Source organism: Octopus sinensis, linkage group LG26, assembly GCF_006345805.1.
Source record: "Octopus sinensis linkage group LG26, ASM634580v1, whole genome shotgun sequence".
Lineage (NCBI taxonomy): Eukaryota > Metazoa > Mollusca > Cephalopoda > Octopoda > Octopodidae > Octopus > Octopus sinensis.
Genome location: NC_043022.1, coordinates 7,701,920 through 7,726,919, shown reverse-complemented (window position 1 = coordinate 7,726,919; position 25,000 = coordinate 7,701,920).

Sequence of the window (25,000 nt, the reverse complement as noted above, 5' to 3'; positions counted from 1 at the left end):
CTTTATCATGTCCGAACACACAAAGCCTCATTTCTATAGACCGAACAAATATTTAATGCCGTTTTCATTGTCGTAGAGTCCCTGTTCAGCCCGTACAGCTATCAATATCCGATATGGGTCCAGTGTAAATCGCATTTTACCTCTTTCGATACCAACCCGCCCGAGACCATTCTTAGTTCTTGATTTATAGTGAAACAAATGAAAACCTCCCATCAAAATGTCATATTAATTATGTTCCAAACACCACTTTAGCATTTAATCCGGCCACATCCAGCCAAAATATGCAACCTGTTTCATGTTTATACTGGCCAGATCTGGCATCTTTCACTTATCCGACAATGTTAATTTAAAAAAATAAACACTCACATCATCGAAGCCTTGAGGCTTCGTGGTAATGCAAGATTAATACAAAATGATGTGAATAAATAATCCTTGCATTCGACAGAATAATCTGAATGCTAAAGGGTTAATAAGTATTTCAAATTTGGTACAAGGCCAGCAGTTTCAGGGAGAGGGAGGGGTAAATATATTACATCGATCCCAGTGATCTGTTGTTACTTGTTTTATGAATGTTGAAGGGATGACAGACAAAGACGAATTTAGCGGCGGTGCGATTTGAACTCAGAATGTAAGGACGGACGAAATGCTTCTACGCATTTTGCCCGGCGTGCTAACGACTCTGCCAACTCAGCACATCACACCAGTTTAATATTGATTTCAAAGTTTGGCACAAGACCAGCAATTTCAGGGGACAGGGTAAGTCGATTACATCATTAACTGTTACTTATTCTTTCGAGCCCCCAGAGGATGAAAAGCAAAGTCGACTTCGCCGGCGGAATTTGAACTCAGAATGTATGGACGGACGAAATGTCGTTCGGCGTGATAACGAATCAGCTAGCTCACCGACTGACACCAGTTTAATACTGACAAGTTAATTTTACTAAAATCGTCATTAATTTCAAAATTTATTGGAAGAAAGGACTGTATTACATGGGAAAATGCGAGTAAAGGAAATTATGTTCTTAAGATTATAAACCTGGAAAATTACTGGACAAGTTATTACACTTGGAAAGGCTCAGGACAACTAATTACATCTGGTAAAGTACAGAACAAGGAAATTTTTTATTTAAAATTTTGCCGCTAAGGAAAGAATTTCAAATAAAATATTTAGATTTAGAAAATATTAGCTTTATTAAAACTAAAAATTTTATTACAAGTTATTACTTCTATTTGTTATTACTTGTTACTTCTATTAAAAATTTAAAAAATAACTCAGTTAAAATATTTTTTGTACTTTAAAAAAATTCATTTTTAATATTATTAATAATTAGAAATTTAAAAATACGTTATAAAAATAATAGTAGTACATGATTAGTTAGTACAATAAATAGAGTAATACAAAAATTAGTTATACATTAAAGTAAAAACTTCCTAGAACAATAAATTCACAGTAAAATTTGCTTGAGATATTGCCTAAGTTATTGCCAAGTCTTCACATTTTTAGTCTTGACCCAATGCCCATTTTTTACATAATGAATTTGCCCACCATATATACTATTCTGCTTTGCATAAAACTTTACCAGTCTTGGTACTTCTGGCTCTCATTTTTTAAGTATTTTTTAAGTGTCAATATTTTAACAAAATAATGGTACCTTTTTTAATTATAATGTTACTTTGTAAATTAAAATCAAATAATATTTAATATTCAAATTTTGACCTTAGCTGCAAAATTTTAAGTTAAAATTTTCTTGTTCTGAACTTTCCTAGATGTAATAAGTTGTCCTGAACTTTTCCTAGTGTAATAACTTGTCCTGTAATTTACCAGGTTTATAATCTTAAAAATATTATTTCTCCTGCTCGCATTTTCCCATGTAATCCATGTTTTTTCCAGTTTATGCTATTATGTTAATTAATAATGCGTCAAATGTATCTTTTACATCACTCGTCTTTCACACAAGAATCCTCAGTACACTGTACTTTGTTAACTTCCACTGTATAAAGATAATTTTATTTTGATATATTTTAATCAATTATTTGGCAAATACACACAAGTATAGCTGCGTCGTTCAGGTGTTTGCTTTTGGTTCGGTCTCACTGCGTGGCACTTGAGGCAACAGTCTTCTACCCGAGCCCAAAAGCGACCTATGCTTTGTGAGAGGATTTGGCAGATGGAAACCGCGTGGAAGCCCATCGAATATATATATCATGTGTGTGTTTGTGTGTCTTTGTGTTTGTGCTCCCTTAACATCGTGGTTCTGCAACGGAGTCACAATAAAATGAATAGTAGACTTTCAAAAAATTTTCTGGGGATCGATTTTTCCAACTAAACTCTTGAAGTGGGTGCCCCAGCATTGCCAGAATCCAATGCTGGAATCGAGGCTAAAAGATAAAAGGAAATAAGAAAAAAAAACCCCATATTTTCCAACATGAAATTTACCAATTCTCTTAATTAAAATGACTTCCAGGTGATTAGAATAAATGTATGTTTAAGAAAGAAGTGAAGAGAGTCTATACACTTTGTACACCATACGGTAGGGCCAGGTCGGATTGGTGTTTCTATTACTACCATTATCACCATTACTGATTCTACTACTACTAATACTGTCACCACCAGTACAACCATCATCACTACTACTACTACAATCATCACCATTCTTACTACTACGACCACTATCATTTCTACAACTATATGTCGAGAGAAGAAAGTGAGAGAAAGATAGATAGTGATAGATAGAGAGAGAGATAGCGAGAAAGAGAGGGAGGGGAGATTAAAATATCAACCAGCTGAAACCATGATTCCATCTCACGTTCCCCCTTGTTACACGTAACAGACTTTTGAAAATGGCTTTTTTCTGATCTGCTGGAAGCATTGTAATGTGTAACGGTGAACAGAAACCTGAAAGCTGTCACTGAGGGATTTCTAATGATACAATGTTCGTTTTCTTTGTTCCATTTTAGTATTTGAATTAGAACTCTTACGTTCGAAATATTATTGTGAAAAAAGAATAAAGTTGCTTTTTTAAAAAATTTAAAGTCACGTTGTTACACCGTTAGAATTTCTCACGAATCAAAACCTCTTGAATGAAAATGCTTTTGAATAGACTGGACAAACCAGTTTTGAAATTATAATTAATTTAGTTTGGATGAACGTGAAGTGGAATTTTAAACGATTCGAGGATGCTTGTGAAGGCAGCTTGGACCGGCAAACCAGAGAAATTCTCTAAAATATTTTAAGTTCCAATTCTTTCAACTCTGCCTCGTCAGGTTGTGATAATGCAGTACAGGATGGGCCAAAATCCACGTACCAAAACCTTTGACAATATATTACTTTATTATTATTATTATTATTATTATTATTATTATTATTCATTTTGTTCATCAGATACAAGCTGTGGTGGAATAGCCAGGTTGCCAGTTTGCGCAATTGCAAGTGGGCCCCTGCACCATTAGAATCTGCATACGGGGGTCCATGTCAGTAAATAAGGGGCCCATCCCCTCAAATTTGAGAATCTTTTTATTCACTCCTGGAAGAATGTATTAATTATTTCAGCCTGGCTGTGCTTGTATACAGTTGAAAAGAATACTTTTAACATAAAAAAATTAAATGATAACATTGCAGTTGCGGGTGGGCCCCCTTAGTCTCTTGGCAACCAATATTTTTAGACTCAGTCCACCAATGGATACAAGTATGTGTATATTTCTCATTATCTTATATATTTTATTCAATTTTAGAAGAATTGCCGGAGCTTGTTTTGAGCGTCTTTAGGCCCACCATGTATTTTGGTTACCGTTTGCTTTCTTCTGTTTTGTTGTATTATTTAAAAAATGAGTCTTTTAAGAGCTTTATTGTTTTACTGTTTTAATTATTTTGGTCATTTGGCTGTGGCCATGCTGCAGTACCACCATAAAGTGTTTTTGTCCAAGAAATCGACCCAGGACTGATTCTTTATAAACCTAGTACTTATACTATCACCCTCTTTTGCCGAACCACTGAGTTACAGAAACGTAATCACACCAACATCGGTTGTCAAGTGAAGGTGGGGTGGGGTGGGGGACAACCACAGACATACACACTCATAAATATATATATACATATACGACGGGCTTCTGTGAGTTTCCGTCTACCAAATCCACTTACAAGGTTTTTGTGGGCCTGAGGCTATAACAGAAGACACGTGCCCAAGATGCCATGCAGTGGGACTGAAACCGAAACCATGTAGTTGGGAAGCAAGCTTCATACCACACAGCCACGCATGCACCTATCCTTGTTCGAATTCTTGCAGCAGAGTGAATTCCGCTAGGAGTACCCAAGGTACCAGTTAACAACGTCGAACCTGGCGATGAATGCAAAAGATTAATTTAAAGGTCTGCGACGGGATTTGAAGAGCGCTAAGAACTGGGAGAAATGTTAGTAGCTATCCAGTCCTACGTTCTTACATTTCCGTCAATCCACCTAGGTTGGTGCTTTTGTAACTGGTATGAATCGTATTGCCTCAGCCGCTTTGACATCGCCCACTTAGCATAAATAATTCGACGCTGACTTATTTGACAACAGCCGTTGTAATATTTTCTCACTTTACTGTTTCTCTCATCTTCTCCTTCCCCACTCTCTGTCCTAGTTTGGTGCTTTTGTAACTGTATGAATCGTATTGCCTCAGCCGCTTTGACATCGCCCACTTAGCATAAATAATTCGACGCTGACTTATTTGACAACAGCCGTTGTAATATTTTCTCGCTTTACTGTTTCTCTCATCTTCTCCTTCCCCACTCTCTGTCCTAGTTTGGTGCTTTTGTAACTGGTATGAATCCACCATCCAAGGTTAGTGTTTTTGTAACTGGTAAGAATCGTTTTGCCTCAGCCGTTTTGACATCGCCCACTTAGCATAAATTGTTCGACGCTGACTTATTTGACAACAGGCGTTTTAATATTTTCTCGCTTTACTGTTCCTCTCATTTTCTCCCTCCTCTCTCTGTGCTTATGTGTAATCTCATTTCTCTATTTGTATGAGGAAAACGGAAGTGTTTATATCAGTTGTGCTTAATTTATGAATTGTAATGTCCTCTCCCACCTCTTTCTCTCTCCTTTTTCTCCCGTCCTCTTTCTCTCTCTCCTTCCCCCTTTCTCTCTATCTCCTTCACTCTTTCTCTCTCCCTCCCCCTTTCTCTCTCTCCTTCCCTCTTTCTCTCCCTCTATGTGTGTGAACATATATCTCTATTTGTATGAAGACAGGGAAAAAGTTTTATGTCAATGATTTTCAATTAATAAATTGAAATCTCTTTCCCTCTTTCCTCACTCTCCGCCTCCTTCTCTCTCTCTCTCTCTCTCTCTATGTGCGTAAACATATTTTTATGTATAAATGAAGAAGGAGAGAGCTTATATCAATCGTGCTCAGTTGATAAATTGTAATATCTCTCCCTGTTTCTCTCTTTCCTTTTACTTGCCATTTGACTGCGGCCATGCTGGAGCACCAGGACTTTTTCTTTGTAAGCCTAGTACTTATTCTAAAGGTCTCTTTTGTCGAACCGCTAAGTTACGCGGACATAAACACACCAACATTGGCTTTCAAGCGATGGTGGGGTGACAAAAACAAACGCACAAACACACACACACACACACACACACACACACACACACATATATATATACGAGGGGCTTCTTTCAGTTTCCGTCTACCAAATCCACTCGCAAGGTTTTGGTCAGCCCGAGGCTATAGTAGAAGACACCCAATGTGCCATGCAGTGGGAGTGAACCAGGAACCATGTGTTTGGTAAACAAACTACTTACCACACAGCCACTCCTGCGCTTCTCACTGTTTCTATATCTAACTTACCACTATATTCAGAAACTGGGATGTGTCCTGTTACTTGGAAGATTCGGAAGCCTCAGCTCAAACCGTTTGGCCATGTACATCGATTTTCTGAGTTGGATCCGTCTCATCATGTTCTCTTCTCTGACGATCCAGTTGGGATGACGGCACATGTTGCTGCGCCACATGGCTCTGTGCTCATGGCTCATGGCAACGGCGCATGAGGAACTAACTCACAGAGATAGTGGAAACAGCTCAGAGGATTGTCTGGGACAACCCGAGCAGCTGCCGACAAATAGTGGACGCAGTGACGCGCTGTAGCGGCACTTGCCGCCATACCTGACCCGGCCCTTTCCATCAGTATGTGTATATTTCCACGCATGTACCTGTGATTAGCTCCAGCACTGAATAGTACTGTTACCAGGACTGGCTGAATGACCAGCCAGCCACGCCATATCACCAGCGCTCGTTCAGCCACACCAAATCATCAGCACCAAAGCAGCCGCGCCAAATCATCAGCGCCCAAACAGCCACGCCAAATCATCAGCGCCCAACCAGCCACACCAAATCATCAGTACCCAACCAGCCACAACAAATTATCAGCACCCAAACAGCCACGCCAAATCATCAGCGCCCAACCAGCCACACCAAATCATCAGTACCCAACCAGCCACAACAAATTATCAGCACCCAAACAGCCACGCCAAATCATCAGCGCCCAACCAGCCACACCAAATCATCAGTACCCAACCAGCCACACCAAATCATCAGTACCCAACCAGCCACACCAAATCATCAGTACCCAACCAGCCACAACAAATTATCAGCACCCAAACAGCCACGCCAAATAATCAGCGTGCAGACAGCTACGCCAAATCATCAGCGCCCAACCAGCCACACCAAATTATCAGCGCCCAAACAGCCACGCCAAATCATCAGCGCCTAAACAGCCACGCCAAATCATCAGCACCCAAACAGCCACGCCAAATCATCAGCGCCAACCAGCCACACCAAATCGTCAGCGCTCAACCAGCCACACCAAATCATCAGCACCCAAGCAGCCAAATCATCAGCGCCCAACCAGCTGCGCCCGATCGTCTCATTTCATCCAGAACATATCAATGGAAATGTTAATTTCGTTGGGATTTCAAAACACAACACAGAAAGGGAGATCATATTCTGCAAGGCACTTTATTCAATACTCTACCGCCGCTGCCAATACGGCACCATACATAAACCAAGATACTTTCTGCTTATACACCACAGTATCATGTTATATAAAATCTGATACATTCTCTCCAAATTACAATATCATATTACATAACCTATAACACTTTCTGTGTTACAGTTTATGTAAGACGATATTTTATCACCATATGATATATAGGATATCTGATATTTACTATTTTATAGCAAAATATCATCTGGTATATCATGGATTATATCATTCTGTAAACCTCAACAGCTGAGACCATAACAATCCATTGGATTGTAAATGTTGGAAATATATATATATAAAATGACATTTTGATGTAAAATAAACATAAGCTTTCAGAATTTATGTCAGATGGTATTGTCTTGTAATCTCTCTCTCTCTCTCTCTCTCTCTCTCTATCTATTTGTCTATCTATTTATCTAACTCTCTACTTGTCTATTTATCTATTTGCCTATATATTTATCTATCTACCTATTTGTTTGTCTATCTATCTATCTTTTTATCTATCTATCTATCTATCTATCTATCTATCTATTTATATATCTATCTTTTTATCTATCTATCTATCTATCTATCTTTTTATCTATCAATCTATTTATTTATCTATCTTTTTATCTATTTATCTATCTATCGACCGATCGATCGATCCATCCATCTATCTATCTTTTTATCTATCTATCTATTTATCTTTCTGTCTCTCTCTCTCTCAATCTCTCTCTCAATCTATCTATCTATCTATCTATCTATCTAATACAATATTTAATAGGATGCATTTAAATAATCATAGTAACGGACTTACACATTTACATAATATGTATATCCATCATTTCATCGGCAATTTAATTCTAAGTAAATGTTTAAAACGAAGCAAAACATAGCGTTTGTTATTACTCGTTAAAGAATACGTACCATATGTTATGTTTCGCGCAAAACACTAAACGAAAATAAAACAACATTTATACTGTGTGTGTGTGTGTGTCCGTCCGCGTTTGTTCCCTCACCAGTGCTTGACAGGTGACGTGTCATTGCATCCCTGCAACTTAGCGGTTCGGCAAAAGCGACCGATAGAATAAGTACTAGTCTTACAAAGAATAATTCTTGGGGTCGATTTGTTCGACTGAAAGCGGTGCTCAAGCATGGCTGCAGTCAAATGACTGAAGCAAGTAAAATGATATATATATATATATATATATATATATATATGTGTGTGTGTGTGTTATAATAATAATATGAGGGAATATTATTCCAAACTTACATGGAATAATTCAATTTAGAAATACTAAATCAAATTTCACAGACTATAATATATATATAATATATATATATATTATATATATATATATATATATGAAAAATATATGGTAAATAAACAAACCCCACAACGTATACTGGGTGTACAAACCGGAGGGGAGACAGACACAGAAAGTCCTTAATTCTTCATCAGTTATCAACTAAAATGGGTAATACTCAGTTTCGTACCATTAATGATGCCAGAATGTTGCGGTGAACAGGGCCGAGAATGGACATACGGACATGAATAAATGTGATTTAAGAGGATGGACAAAGACGAAATAAAAAGGAAACGGGCAAAGTATAGTCTGAGGGTCAAAAAATCAAAAATAGTGAGAAACGCTTGCTTAGAAGACATCCCAAAGGCTAGAAAACAGTGAAATTGAGAGTTTGTTACCAGTCACCTACGCGACCGGTGTGATATTGGGAGAGAAAGAAAGGAAAGCTGGCAACGGGTCCTGTGAGAGCAACAGGCAGTGGAGAAAGAGGGCAAGAGAGAGATAGGGAGAGAGAGCGACAGGGAGAAGGGATGAAGCTGGAAAGAGAAAGAAGAAAGGCTAGGAGAATAAGAAATAGAAAGTCATTGGTACAGTATTATATATTTGAAAAAAAAAGTATAGAAATGGCTTTACTGATAATTTTCCCACATCCATTGATTAAAGTGAAGAAGTTATCTGAAAAGCCATTTTTATTCATTTACTAGCAGAATTGCCCGGCGTTGCTCGGGGCTGAATTGCTTGAAAGTACTGTTAATGATTGCACTGAATTATGATGATTATTCAGGCAAATATTGATATAAGTTTACGGTGGGAGATAAGAACCAAATTTCTGATGAGCATTATAGGGGCACCAACTTTAAGTTTGAGAATGTGTGGTGGTAGTCCGGGGTGCTCAAAGGAATTGAGTACCTCTATTGGATAGTTGATGACGTCCTCTGGGTCAGGAGTTGTATCGATAGACTGATATACATAGACTTCCCCAGGAATGAGTTTTAGCATTTCATCATTAATATGGTGAACAGTTTTATTCGTCGGGGCCAGTATAGCCTTTTTGCCAATCCAATCCATATTCTAATAATTAGCTTGTAGATCTTGGAACACTGCATCTCTGAGATCAGAAGGCGTCTTAACAATGGTACAAATGGAATCGATGGCAATATTACCATTTTCATCCCCTGGTATTTTGCCTTCGCCAAGTGCAAGGAGGGTGTGAGGAAATGCTGCTGATGTGATATTACGTCGCATATGAGCACGCATATTGGTGTGAAGTTTGAGAGTTACTTCCCTTTATTTAAAAAATATGCATTAAAATGGAAAACAATGATGGTAAATTATTTGTAAAATCGTAGACTCATCGTAGACGCGCGCTAATACCCAGAAGGGCTCGATATGAATCACGACTATAAGATACCCGGTTTTGGTTAAACTACATCGCAAAATGTGGGAGTAGTTAGGAATCTAAATCGGAGTAGACAGACACACAACCTTTCTTTTATATATAAACATTTTCGTCCTAAAACACTTTGTATGGATTGAATGGTTACCTCTATGGAAATATATACATGCACATTATACATACATGTGTGTATAGATGAATATATAAATACATTTAAATATCTATATACACTTTTGGGCGAACTTTCTGTTTCTTAGAGATAACTTTAGATCTTATTTTCGTCCTAAAAAACTTTGTATGGAGTGAATGGTTACCTCTGGAAATATATACATACACGTTAAACATACATGTGTGCATAGATGAATATATAAATACATTTATATATCTATATACACTTTTGGGCGATCTTTGTGCTACTTAGAGATAACTTTAGATCTTATTTTCGTCCTAAAAAACTTTGTGCGGAGTGAATGGTTACGTCTATGGAAATATATACACACACATTATACATTCATCTGTGTATAGATGAATATATAAATACATTTAAATATCTATATACACTTTTGGGCGATCTTTCTGCTACTTGGAAATACTTTAGGTCTTATATTCGTCCTAAAAAACTTTCCTGTCACACACTCACACACACGCACACACACACACACGCATCCTCACACACACACACACACACACGCTCCCTCACACACACACGCACACACACTCACACACACACGCACACACACACACACACGTTAGCTTACAATTTTATTTATATATTTGCGTGTCTATGTGTGTAAAGAGGAAGTGGGAATGCAGAGTGAAAGAGTCACTCACTACAAAAAGTGAATTACTTTCACTTTAATCGTTGCACACTTGCAAAGACAAAGAAGGAGAAATTAGGGTGATAGCGTCAGTGAAACAGTTCGCTCCGTTTGTGTGTGTGTGTGTGCGTGTGCGTGTTCTGTAGCCCACACTAAGAAAAGCACTTGACATACACACCACAATATGAGTTTTCTCTAAATTTTGCTTAATTGGGGTTGAAATTTTAAAAACTGGACCTGGCACGACCCGATACATTCTACTCTTAAAAATGCTAGGTAAATTGTAATTGAAGAAATCCTATATTGTAGATTTCTATAAGAGACAAAGGGAGGCAGATAAAATCTGCCTTTTATAATAAGAGATATACATCTTTTATCTTCTATATTGTTTCACTCATTTGACTGCGGCCATGCTAGAGCACCGCCTTTAGTCAACCAATTTGACTCCAGGACTTATTCTTTGTAAGCCTAGTACTTATTCTATCGGTCCCTTTTGCCGAACCGCTAAGTGACGGGGGCCGTAAACATACCAGAATCGGTTGTCAAGCGATGTTGGGGGAACAAACACAGACACACAAACATACACACACACACACACTCTCTCTCTCTCTCTCTCTCTCTCTCTCACACACACACACACCACACACACACCCACACATACACACATATATATATACGACGGGCTTTTTTCAGTTTCTGTCAACCAAATCCACTCACAAGGCTTTGGTCGGCCCGAGGCTATAGTAGAAGACACTTGCCCAAGGTGCCACGCAGTGGGACTGAACCCAGAACCATGTGGTTTGTAAGCAAGCTACTTACCACACAGCTATATTTATAATCTGAAATGTACAGTATTATATTTCCATCTCCGCTGATCTTACCAATGGGTTTCGCGCTAGGAATACAATGGAGTGTGAGACAACAATCCGATAATATAACCTTACGCTCATCTGAGTTAGCCGATATGGAAGGGAGCATGTGTATGTATTTATATGCAGACACATATTATAAGAGGCACGCATGGCTGTGTGATTTAGCTCATTTTGCAACCTCGTAGTTTCGGGTTCAACCCCAATGCACAGCACCATGGGCAAATGTCATCTACTAATCTATTATAACAGCGGACCGTCTAATGCCGTTTTGTAGACAGACATCGTGAGGAAGCCTGTCGTATATATATATATATTACTCTGTTTCTCAGCCATCGTTTGTCAATCGGTATTGGTTTGTTTATGTCTTTGTGACAAAGTACCGACGGAATAAATAACAAGCTTAAACATAAGCACTAGCTTCGATTTACTCAACTAAAACCTCTCAATGTGGTGGCCAAGGTTGGCTACAGTCAAATTGAAACAATAAAAGAATCCATAGTTATATAACGTTGACAACAGGAATGGGGTGAAGCGATCCATTTTCATTGGATAATGGTGTCTGATAGCCGATACCGGTGGACGTGCTTTATAAAGTAAATTCCATATATATTGTCTTTCCCTTGTTTCACTCATTAGGTTGTGGCCATGCTGGGGCACCACCTTGTAGACATTTTAGTCGAACGAATCGACCCCGCTACTTATTTCTTGTTAGGGCTGGTATTTATTCTATTGCTCTGTTTTATCGAACCGTAAAGTTACGGGTGACGTAAACACACCAGCACCGGTTGACAAGCAGTGATGGGGAACAAACACAGATATGAAAGCACCAAACACAAACACACAAACACACATATACACATACATGTATGTATGGCGGGCTTCTTTCCGTTTCCGTCAACCAAATACACTCACAAGGCTTTGACCAGCCCGAGGCTTTAGAAGAAGACACTTCTCCAAGGAGCCACTAATAGGACTGAACCAGGAACCACGTGGTTGGAAAATCAAGCTTCTTACTATACAGCCATACCTGCGCCTACACACACACACACACACATGTGGAGGCGCAATGGCCCAGTGGTTAGGGCAGCGGTTTCGATTCCCAGACCGGGCGTTGAGAGTGTTTAATGAGCGGAAACACCTAAAAGCTCCACAAGGCTCCGGCAGGGGGTGGTGGTGATCCCTGCTGTACTCTTTCGCCACAACTTTCTCTCACTCTTTATTCTGTTGGCCTACTCGCTTAGCCAGCGGGGTGGCGTCATTTGAAGGCTAAAACAATGCAAAGCGCATTGTGACCAGCGATGTGTAGCAACATCTGATAGCCTGGTCGGTCACGGTGACACAGTGAGATATATATATATATATATATATATATATATATATATATATATATATATATATATATATATATATATATATATATATGTATAGAATTTAATATAAAATATAAATTACAAAGTGGGACAAGAACGCAAAAACACACAAGGAGACGACACAAAAAACCGACGGGTCACTCGAAGCCTTTAATCTTCAGTCGGGAACCGGATCGTCTTAGTCATTTCGGCTGTTTAATCTCGATATCACTCCGATCCGGCCAGCTCCAAGGAAAATCCAAGCCACGGGCATTGGATTTCTTGGAAAGAGGGTCGAATGTATACGGAACAAAGACAGGATGCCACACGAATGTAAATACAAGAAACAAAAATATATATAAAAAACAGAAATAAAAAACACGAAGGAGGACAGTACAAGGACAGGAGCATATATACATATATATATATACATATATATATACATATACATATACATATATATATACATATATATATATTATATATATATATTATATATATATATATATATATATGCACACACAAGCATGCACATATTTAATTAGATGTAGTCTGTCAACGTCAAAACAATGTCATTTCATTTCCGTGCCTATATTACTTCGAAATATTATCATATCACTTTACGTATACAATACCAATATCATTTCATACATTCCAACGAAGTGTTACGTAATCAGCCAACATAATATAAAACCTTGCCTATTTAGAACATTCAAAGGAAAGTGACTTTCGGGAAAATATATTTCGCCAAGGAATGGTTTGCGGAATTAGGAGAAAGAATACAAGAATTCCCTTCTAAATCTTCACGTTATTAAGTTGCGCTCTTTTAATGTTCCGCCATGGGAACTATTGCTCGGACCACCTTTGACATTTATCATTCCGAGTTCGCTGTGGGGATTTCGATAGCATAACGTAACAACAGTTAAGTTATTAGAGCTGTGGTCGGCATGATGGTATTATTACAGGGTGATGGGGTGGAGATCGTGCTGATCTATGGCGCAGTGCTGATGATGGAATTATTAATGGGTGATCGGGGTGGAGATCGTGCTGGTTCATGGCGTAGTGCTGATGATGGTAGACTTGGTTGCCGGTGCTGGTTGGTAATGGTGGAAGCATTGTTGATGATATTAATAGCAGTAGTTGTAGTAGTAATAGTAGTAGTAGTAGTAGTTGTAGTAGTAGTAGTAGTAGTAGTAGTAGTAGTAGTATTAATTGTAGTAATAATAATAGTTGTAATAGTAGCAGCAGTGTTGCTTGTGAAGGTAAAGCTGTTGGTGGTGGTGGTGTTAATGTTACGGTGAGTAGTGGTGGAGTTGCAATGATAATGGAGGTGGTGGTGGTTTCGCAGTGGTGAATGTTGAATGGTGATAGTAACGATCATGAAGATGGTGATGGCGGGGTGGTTGCGATCGTGGTGGTGGCTGTAACAGTAGTGGTTGTGGTAGTAGTGGTGGTGCTGGTTTTAGAGTGTAGGCAGTAGTGACGATAGCGGTGGGGATGCTCGTGGTGGTGAAAGTTATCGTCGTGGCTGTAGTGCTCGTGGTGGAGGTGATAGAGGTGGTAGTGTTGGTAGTAGTGCTGGCGATGGGTGTGGTAGTGGTAGTGCTGACGATGGGCGTGGTGGTGGTTGTGGTGATAGTGCTGGTGGTGTTGGTGGTGGTGATAAAGTTGGTGTCGATGGTGGTGATAGTGGTGGCGGTTTTGGTTGTGGTGATGGTAGTAGTGCTGGTAATGGGGTGCTGGTGGTGATGGGATGCTAGTAGTTCCAGTGGTAGTGGCTGTGGTGTGAGCGCTGCTGATGGGAGTGGTGGTGATAATGGTAGCGGTGATGGTGGTCGTGGTGATAGTGCTGGTGATGATGGTAGCTCTGGTGATAGGAATGGTGGTGGTAGTAGTACTGAGGGTGGTAGTTTTGATGGTAGTAGTGCTGGTAATGGGGGGGTAGTGCCAGTGGTGGTGGTTGTGGTGTGAGCGCTGCTGGTGGGAGTGGTGGTGATAGTGGTAGCGGTGTGGTGGTCGTGGTTATAGTGCTGGTGGTGATGGTAGCTCTGTGGATAGGAGTGGTGGTGGTAGTAGTAGTACTGAAGGTGGTGGTGGTGATGGTAGTAGTGCTGGTGGTGATGGTAGCTCTGGTGATAGGAATGGTGGTTGTAGTTGTACTGAGGGTGGTGGTGGTAATGGCGATGCGTGGCAATTAAATCGACCGCACACGTCTCAGAAAAAGAATAAATAATATAATATAAAAAATAAATAAATAAATAAAACAAAAAAAAATGAATTCATCCTCTTGTGGCGAAATTTAGAAATATTTATTGGCTTGCAAGTGCAGAACCAATATTTATGAGCAACTAAACTACATCGATCTTAGCGCTGTAAGAGGAGGGCCTGCAAGCAAAGGTTACGCGCTTTTGTTTTACTTCTCTCCCACCTTTAGATTACGCAAAACAATTTAAAAAACAAAACAAACAACAACAAAAAAATGAAAAAAAAAAAAACAAAGTAAACCTCCCCCCCCCCTAAAACAAACAAACAAACAAATAAACAAAGCCCTGAAATCCCGATGTGCTTTCAGTCGCCGATAAAAGAACGGAATAATCAAACATATTTCATATCCATTTAGGCCGCTTAATGTCCCGTCAGAAAGACAGGAATAGATCAAGCTACACGTCTTATACTTTCTTCCGATGGAAATTATGTTATGAGACCTCAGCGACCAATCGAGAAAGAAGCCGATATTGCACAATATATTACATAACGAAAGCGATTGTCTAACTGCATCTGCATCGCACGGATATCCACTCCGTAATCTCCAACTTAATTAAAAGCGGATCTTATCGGATTTTCTGTAAGTCTGTAAAATATGTCTCCAGCATCAGATATTGATGAAATTTTTCCCTTTCTCTCAACTTCCGGTTCTTACATGGTCGCCATTTTGTGCTACTACTGATTCATTTTAAAATCAAAAATATTATATTATCGTCTGCTTTCTTTCGAAGTTCAGTTGTTTGTGTGTGTGTGTCAACAGTGGTAGTTTTAATGGTTGAGGAGGTAGGGATAGTGTTTGAAGTGGTTGTTGCGATGGCTTAAGTAGTGGCCGAACTACAGACAACAGTGATAAATGTTGAGGTATTGAAGAGGTAGTAATGGTTGTGCTAGTAGTTAATAACATACGTGATGGTATTGATAACATTTGAGGGCGGCGAGCTGGCAGAAACGTTAGCACGCCGGGCGAAATGCGTAGCTGTATTTCGTCTGCCGTTACGTTCTGAGTTAAAATTCCGCCGAGGTCGACTTTGCCTTTCATCCTTTCGGGGTCGATTAAATAAGTACCAGTTACGCACTGGGGTCGATATAATCGATTAATCCGTTTGTTTGTCCTTGTTTGTCCTCTCTGTGTTTAGCCCCTTGTGGGTAGTAAAGAAATAGGTATTGATGACATTTGTGGTGATAATGGTGATGGCTTAAATGGTACTAATGATGGTTTGGGTGGTAGTGGTGGGAGTGGTGGTGCTGTTAATGATAAACGTGTTCGTAGTTAGTGATAAGAGATTTGCTCGTATTGGTGATGGTTGTAGATTTAGCGCCTTCAGACTATCATCTCTTCGGCACCAAAAAAGAGGGTTTGAGAGGCAAACGTTATTCCAGTGGCGAGGAAGTGAAAACTGTAGTAAATAAGTGGCTCAAAGAACAGTCAACAGAATTTTACGGGACAGGGATACATGCTCTCATTCGAAGGTGGAACATTGCTACTGAGAGAAACTGTGACTATGTTGAGAAGTAGGGATGTGATCCACAAAGCTTCATGTTGATGTATGATACATGTTCCTGTGTTGGTAATTACACCTGTCCTTAACAAAATGGTATTACTTTTTGACTCACCCTCGTATATATATATATATATAGGCAAACCAAAAATAAAAACAACAGCCAAAAGGACCTACACAGTGAATGTATTACGTTGACGCTCAGTCTAAGATGGATGAGAGTTTGACGTTTCGAGCATGGCTGATCGTCAGAAAAAGGAGATAGGAAGGTCCAGACAGAGAGAGAAATAATCCAAGAAAAGCACTGTGTTGTTCTATACATACATACATACATACATACAAACATACATACATACACACACACACACACACACACACACACACACACACACACATATTTAAAAGTCTTTTGTGAAAATTACTTGATACACTTTTACTAAGGGCAAAAAAGATTATTTAAAAAAAAAAAGCTGTGAATTCTTTATCAGAATGTCACTAAGCTTCTTGTAAGAAGTTTCTTTCTAGCGTGTGTAAGAGCTTTCGATTATCTTTTCAAATACACCTGTTATATATACAGTAGAACCTCGGTTTTCAAACAACTCTGATCCCGAATATATCGTGCTTTATCTCCAGGCTTTCTCATATTCACTTCGGCTTACAGTAGTACTTCGGTTTACGAACGCCTCTGATCAAGAATAAATCGTGCTTTATATATATCTATCTCTCGATAATATATAATATATATATATATATATATATATATATATATATAGGCGCAGGAGTGGCTGTGTGGTAAGTAGCTTGCTTACCAACCACATGGTTCCGGGTTCAGTCTCACAGCGTGGCATCTTGGGCAAGTGTCTTCTACTATAGCCGCAGGCCGACCAAAGCCTTGTGAGTGGATTTGGTAGACGGAAACTGAAAGAAGCCTGTCGTATATATATATATATATATATATATATATATATATGTGGTGTGTGTGTATATTTGTGTGTCTGTGTTTGTCCCCCTAGCATTGCTTGACAACCGATGCTGGTGTGTTTACGTCGCCGTCACTTAGCGGTTCGGCAAAAGAGACCGATAGAATAAGTACTGGGCTTACAAAGAATAAGTCCCGGAGTCGATTTGCTCGACTAAAGGCGGTGCTCCAGCATGGCCGCAGTCACCGAGGTACTACTGTATACATATAAATATATGTGTGTGTTTGTATCCGTTTTTGTCCCCTGCTGCTGCTTGACTACCTGTGTTGCTATGTTTACTTCGCTATAAACTAGACGAAACAGATCGATAAGTACGAGGCTTTAATATAAAATGAAGTGCTAGGGTAATTTCATCCGTCTAAAAATTCTTCACGGTGGTGCCCCAGCTTGGCCGCATTCCAATGACTGAGATAAGAAAACGAAAAGATGCCTTGTGTACAGCTTCCCAATAAAACACATCATCTCTCTGCTCCAGGCGCGGATGGAGCAGCCTCAAATTGATGTATGTGTCGATAGCTTACAGAACCGAGTTCAAATCCCTGTTCCGTTCCGGTGAATGGTAAATGAATAGATGATGCTCGTACATGTAGTGTCTGTAAGAGGTTTTCGATTGGACAGAACCGAGACGGGTTCGAGTTCACGTTCGGTATACATTCAGTCACGTAAAATTCATCTGCTTAATTATTCATTAACTCAATTCTCATCGTCCCCATCGTCTTAATCAGAATCCAACCGCTTCCTTTCTTTTCTTCCAAATATCCTTATTTTGTCATCGTCATCGTTGCCGTTATAATCATCATCATCATCATTGATGCGGTTTTAATGATCGTCGTCGTCGTCATCATCATCGTTTTCGTTGTCATCATCATCACCAGCACCACCCCCACCACCGACACCACCACCACCACTACCATCACCATCAACCACCACCACCACCGCCGCCGACACCACCAAAGCCACCACCACCACCACCACCACCACAACAACACCACCACCACCACCACCACCACCACAACAACACCACCACCACCACCACGACTATCATCATCGTTATCATCATCATATTCGTAGGCGACTTCATCATCATGTCTCGGTTATCATCATCATATTCGTAGGCGACTTCATCATCATTGTCCTCGTTATCATCATCATCATCCTCATCATTCTCATCATGATGGTGGGGTGGTTGAGACCGTGGTGGTGGCAGTGAAGTTTGTGCTGGACGTAGTGGTGTTGGTTTTAGAGTGTGGGCAGTAGTGGCAGTAGCGATGTTGCTGTTCGTGGTAGTGAAGATTATCGTTGCGGTAATTATCTTGATGGTGGTGTTCTGATAGTAGTGGTGGTGGTGGAGGTGATGGAGTGGTGGTGGTAGTAGTGTGGTGGCTGTGTTGGTGGTGATAGTGCTGGTGGTGGTGGTAGCAGTGCGGTGGCTGTAGTGGTGGTGACAGTGCTGGTGGTATCGGTGGTGGTGGTGGTGGAGGAGGTGATGGGGTGGTGGTGGTAGAAGTGTGGTGGCTGTGGTGGTGGTGACAGTGCTGGTGGTATCGGTGGTGGTGGTGGTGGAGGAGGTGATGGGGTGGTGGTGGTAGAAGTGTGGTGGCTGTGGTGGTGGTGACAGTGCTGGTGGTGTCGGTGATGAGGTGGTGGTGGTGGCGGAGTGATGGTTGTGGTGGTAGTTCTGGTATCATCATATTCATCGTCATCATCCTCATTGTCCTCGTTGCCATCATCACTGCCCTTATCATCATCATCATAACCACCACCACCACCACCACCACCACCACCACCACACCACCACACCACCACCACTACAACCACGACCATCATCATCGTTAACATCATCGTCAGTATCATATTTTTGGCCATCGTCATCATTATTACCGTCATCATCATCATCATCATGGTCAGCGTAAGAGAACCACACATGAACACAAGGAAAGAGAATGTATGTGTGTGCAGGGAGGGGGGATGGAAGGGAAGTATGTAGAAAATAGTAGTATGGGGTTGGGTAGGGAGAATGAGAGGGTGGAGAGAGAGAGGGAGAAATGAGAAGAATCAAATTGAGAGAGGAAAAGAATATGAAGTAGGGCAGAAAGAGAGAGAGAGGGAGATTGAGAGGGGGTATCGATGAGGAGGGGCGAGCGAGGGGGAGAGAGAGAGAGTGATAGAGGTGGGGAGAGGAGAGGGAAGTGGAAGAGAAAGGGTAGAGAGAGTAGGAGTGATAGGTGGAGAGACAGAGAATGAAAGATTAGAGGAGAGAGGAATTCAGTGAGGGAGAGGGAAATGAGAATGATAAAGTAAAGGAGAGAGTGAGAAGAGGAGGGGAGTGAGAGAGACAGGAATAGGAGAGAGAAAGAACGAGAAAGAAGAAAGAGGAGGAGGAAGGCAGAAAGCGAGAGAAAGAGTGAGAGTGAGAGAGGAAGAGACAGAGGAAGAAAGAGACAGTGAGAGAGGAAGAGAGAGAGACAAGGAGAGAGCGAGAGGAAGAGAGAAAGTGAGAGGGAAAGGAAAAGAAAGAGAAGGAGAAAGACAGAAAGAATGAGGAAGTCTAAGGGCGAGAGAGAGGAGAGGAGAGAGAGAGAGAGAAATAGACAGAGTAAGAGAGGAAGAGTGAGGAAGAAAGAGAGAGACAAGGAGAGAGCGAGAAGAAGAGAGAAAGTAAGGAAGATTGAGAGATAGAAAGAGAGTACAAAAGAGAGAGAGAGGGAAAAGAGGGAGAGAGAAAAGAGGAGAGAGAAAGGAAGAAAAAAAGGAAAAAAGTGTGTGTATGTGAGAGAGAGGGAAATAGAAAGAGAGAGGGGGAGTTTAGAGATATGACAGACGAGACAGTGATCTGAGGGATGAGAGTTCGGGTTAGGGGCAAGGACAGAAGACAAGGAGATGAAGTTGAACAAATTTTCTAAAAGTTAAGCAAATTACAAAATAAATTAAAATAAAGAAATAAAAGAGATAACAAAAGAAACAAATTAAAAAAAAACAATACAACAGAAACAAGTCCATAGGAAAGATAAATAATGAACGAGGGAACGAATGAAATAAAGATAAAAAAAATTAAAAGAGGGGTGGGGGAAAGCGTGATATAAAGAATGAGAGATGAGATGCGATTAGTGTTGACGTGAAGAACAGATTAGGGATAGAGATAGACAGGTAACTAAATAAATATATTAAAAAAATAACCGAATAACGGATAAAATAATGAGGCGAAAAGGAAATATAAAATGGCGGCCAAAACTAATCCTTATTTCGTTATCGTCTCTAGCGACATTACCGCCATTGTTACCGCCGCTTATGACGTCAATGCTATAACAAACGCTACCGCCACCGCCATAGTGTCTGTCGCTATTGACACCACCACCACTACTATCATCATCATCGTTATCAACATCATCAGAAGCAGCGGGACTGGTATTGGTATCACCACTAGTACTACGACAACACCACCACCAACACCACCGTGAGAACAAGTCGCCATCACTATCACGGTGGCCATCGCCACGGATATCATCACCACCGCCGCTATCATAGCAATCATCATCACTAGCAACATCAACACAGCAAACCACCACCACCACCACCACCACCACCTGCACCATCAGCACCAGCATCACCACCACCACTACCAACCACCACCAGCACTACCACCAACTTCAACATCACTACAGCCGCTCTTACCACCAGAGCAAACACCATCATTATCACGATAGCCACTGCAGATAACATCACCATCACCATCACACCATCGCCATCACCACAATCATCTTTATTAGTATCACAACTACAACACCACCATCATTATCACGATTGCCAGTGCTAATGACACCACCACCACCACCACCTCCACTATCACTATATGTATCAGCACCGCTAAATACCAAAAACCACCACCGCCATCACAACGACCACTATAACTACCGTCAGAAGGACCCCAACTTTACAATCACCCCTACTATAGCCACCACGATGACAACTATAACCACCATCACCTCATGCACCACCTCAACCACAAGTGCCGCCGACCCCAACCATCACCGCAACTGTCGTCACAACCACAATAAATCCCTTAATACAGGCTGTTCAAAAAGTCTCTCCGCAGTGAAGTTTTTGAAGCCACATCAAGAGATATTGCTCAAATATTGTCTACCCATTTGTAGGGCAGCTCACTGAAAGTGGAATTTATAAGCTATAAACAATAGGAGAGGCCAGTATGCGGATCCCTTGCATGCTAAAGATAGACGTCAAACAGTCTTACCATGGAATCTGTGTTCTCAACTTAGTAAGATGGTAGATGTTTACGAGAGAGACAAATGAAAAGAATATATATATATATATATATATATATATATAGGCGCAGGAGTGGCTGTGTGGTAAGTAGCTTGCTTACGAACCACATGGTTCCGGGTTCAGTACCACTGCGTGACACCTTAGGCAAGTGTCTCCTACTATAGCCTCGGGCCGACCAAAGCCTTGTGAGTGGATTTGGTTGACATAAACTGAAAAAAGCCCGTGCGTGTGTGTGTGTGTGTGTGTGTGTCCCACCTCAACATCGCTTGACATCGATGCTGATATGTTTACGTCCCCGGAACTTTGCGATTCAGCAAAAGAGACCGATAGAATTACTACTAGACTTACATAGATATGTACACGGATTTCTTTCCACCCATCAGGCTTTGGTCGGCAAAAAGCTATAGTAGAAGTAACTTGCTCAAGGTGCCACGTACTTGGGACTGAACCCAAACCATGTGGTTTTGGAAGTAACTTCTTACCACACAACCACGCTTGCATCAATATATATATAATATATATATATATATATAATATATATATAATATATATATATTGTATGTGTGTGGTGTGTGTGTGTGTGTGTGTGTGTGTGTGTGTGTGTGTGTGAGTGTGGGTGTCTAACTACATAAATGTATATAATGTGCGCCTTCGAAATTTGAACTCAGAATATAAAGACGGACGAAACGCCGCGAAGCATTTTGTCCGGCGTGTTAACGATTCGGCAAACAAACCGACTCACAAACATACACACACACACAAGCACATACAGTGTATTCAGTCCCACAGCGGTACACATTGAGTGTGTGTCTTTCACCATAGTCTAGACCAAGCAAATCCTTGTGAGCGAATTTGGTGGACGGAAACTGAAAAAAGCCCGTCGTATTCTGTTATTCTATTACTTGTTTCAATGAATATACTGCAGCGAATATGGTGCATCACCTTAAAGGGTTTTAGTCGAAAAAATCGACCCCAGGACTTAATCATTGTAAGCCTAGTACTTATACCTATCGGTCTCTTTTGCCGAATGGCCAGGTTACGGGGACGTAAACACACTAACATTAGTTGTCCAACTATGGTGGGATGGGGGACAAATACAGACAGAAACAGACAAACACACACACATACATATATATATATATATAATATATATATATAACGGGCTTCTTCGAGTTTCGGTCTACCAAATCCACTCACAAAGCTTTGGTCTGCTCGAGGCTATAGTAGAAGACACACGCGCAAGGTGCCACGCAGTGGGACTCAACGAAGAACTATATGGTTGGAAAGTAAGCGACTTACCACACGGCCACACCAGTACACACACACACATATTGCAAGTGTGTTTGTGTGCGCCTTTGTGTCTGTGTTTATGTTCCCGTAACTTAAGGGTTCGGCAAATGAAAACCTATAGAATAAGTACCAGGCTTAAATGAAAAAAATATTGGCGTCAATTCATTCGACTAAAAAGTCCTTCAAGGCGTTGCTCCAGCATGGCCGCAGTCTAGTTACTGACACAAGCGAAAGGTAAAAGATTATGTATATATACACACTAACAACGATATAAACAACGCTAAGAGCATAAACAACAACAAGAACTACAAGTACAGTGATAGCAGACTCACACAACAACAATATAACCAGCCAGTCAGCCAGCTCTTAAAACACTAACACCAACGCCAACACCTGCTACTCCAACCACATTACCAAAGACAGCAACCAGGTCCGCATCAACACCCACCCACGCCAACTTTAACCGACACCAACCACAACAACCAACCACACCGACCAAACCAACCAACCAACCAGCCAACAAGACAGACAAAGAACAGCTAAAACAGAGATTCCTTCAATGATATAGTTGGTGATAATTTTCTTTTTGGTGCCAGTCACGTGGGAGTTGATATGAAGAGCGGCCATGTCAACGGAAGTGACAGATCGTGAAGACAAATGGCGAATCAATGCAGAACAAATGAAGCTAACGTCTTGTTCGTTGGATAGCGCTACTTAATATAAATACTATGCTACGGTGAATTATGGAGTGTGTGTGTGTTATATGTGTGTGTGTGTGTGTGTGTGAATGAGAGAAAAAGTGTTTAAGTTTGTATGTGTCAGAGTGTGTGTATGAGAGGTTGTTTGGTTGTGCGCGTATGTGCGTGAGTGATTGTGTGTATGTGTGAGTTAAAAGGCGGGGAGTATGTGTGTGTGTGTATGTGTATGTATGTATACGTGTGTGTGTGTGTGTTTGTGAATGAGAGAGAAAGTGTTCGAGTTTGTATGTGTCAGAGTGTGTGTATGGGAGGTTGTTTGGTTGTGTGCGTGTGCGTGAGTGATTGTGTGTATGTGTGAGTTAAAAGGCAGATAGTATGTGTGTGTGTGTGCGTGAATGTGTGTATGTGTACGTGTGTGTGGGCATGAGAATGAGGGAGCGCCGGTGTGTGAGTGTATGTAAGATGTGCGCGAGAGGGTGTTTGGTTGTGTGCGTGTGTGTGAGTGATTGTATGTGTGTGTGAGTTAAAAGGCGGAGAGTATGTGTGTGTGTATGTGTATGTATGTGTACGTGTACGTGTGTGTGGGCATGAGAATCAGACAGAGAGAGCGTCGGTGTGTGAGTGTATGTGAGATGAGATGTGTATGAGAGGGTGTTTGGGTGTGTGCGAGTGTTTTAGTGTGAATGAATGTATGTGGTGTGCGTGTGTGTGTGAGATTGAATGTATGTCTGTGTGAGTGAATATATGTACGTGGGGGGGGGATAAAAAGTGTGTATGTTTGTTTGTGTGCAAGTGAACATATATGAGCGTGACTGTGTTGTGAGCGTAACATATGTATGGTCTGTATGTTGTCGGCAATCTTTCTACCTATTTCTCTCTCTCTCGCTACACACACACACAAACACACACACACACAAACACACACACACACACAAACACATACACAAACACACACACAAACACACACACACACAAACACACACACAAACACACACAAACCATACACAAACACACACACAAACACACACACACACAAACACACTCACACACACACAAACACACACACACACAAACACACACAAACCATACACAAACACACACAAAAACACACACAAACACACACACACACTCACACACACACACGTATGAGAATGTCTTAGTCTCCATTTATGTGCAGATGTGTAGAAGTTAATTTTATAGAAGTACATGTGCAAGCAAAAAAACGATAGTTTAAATGTAC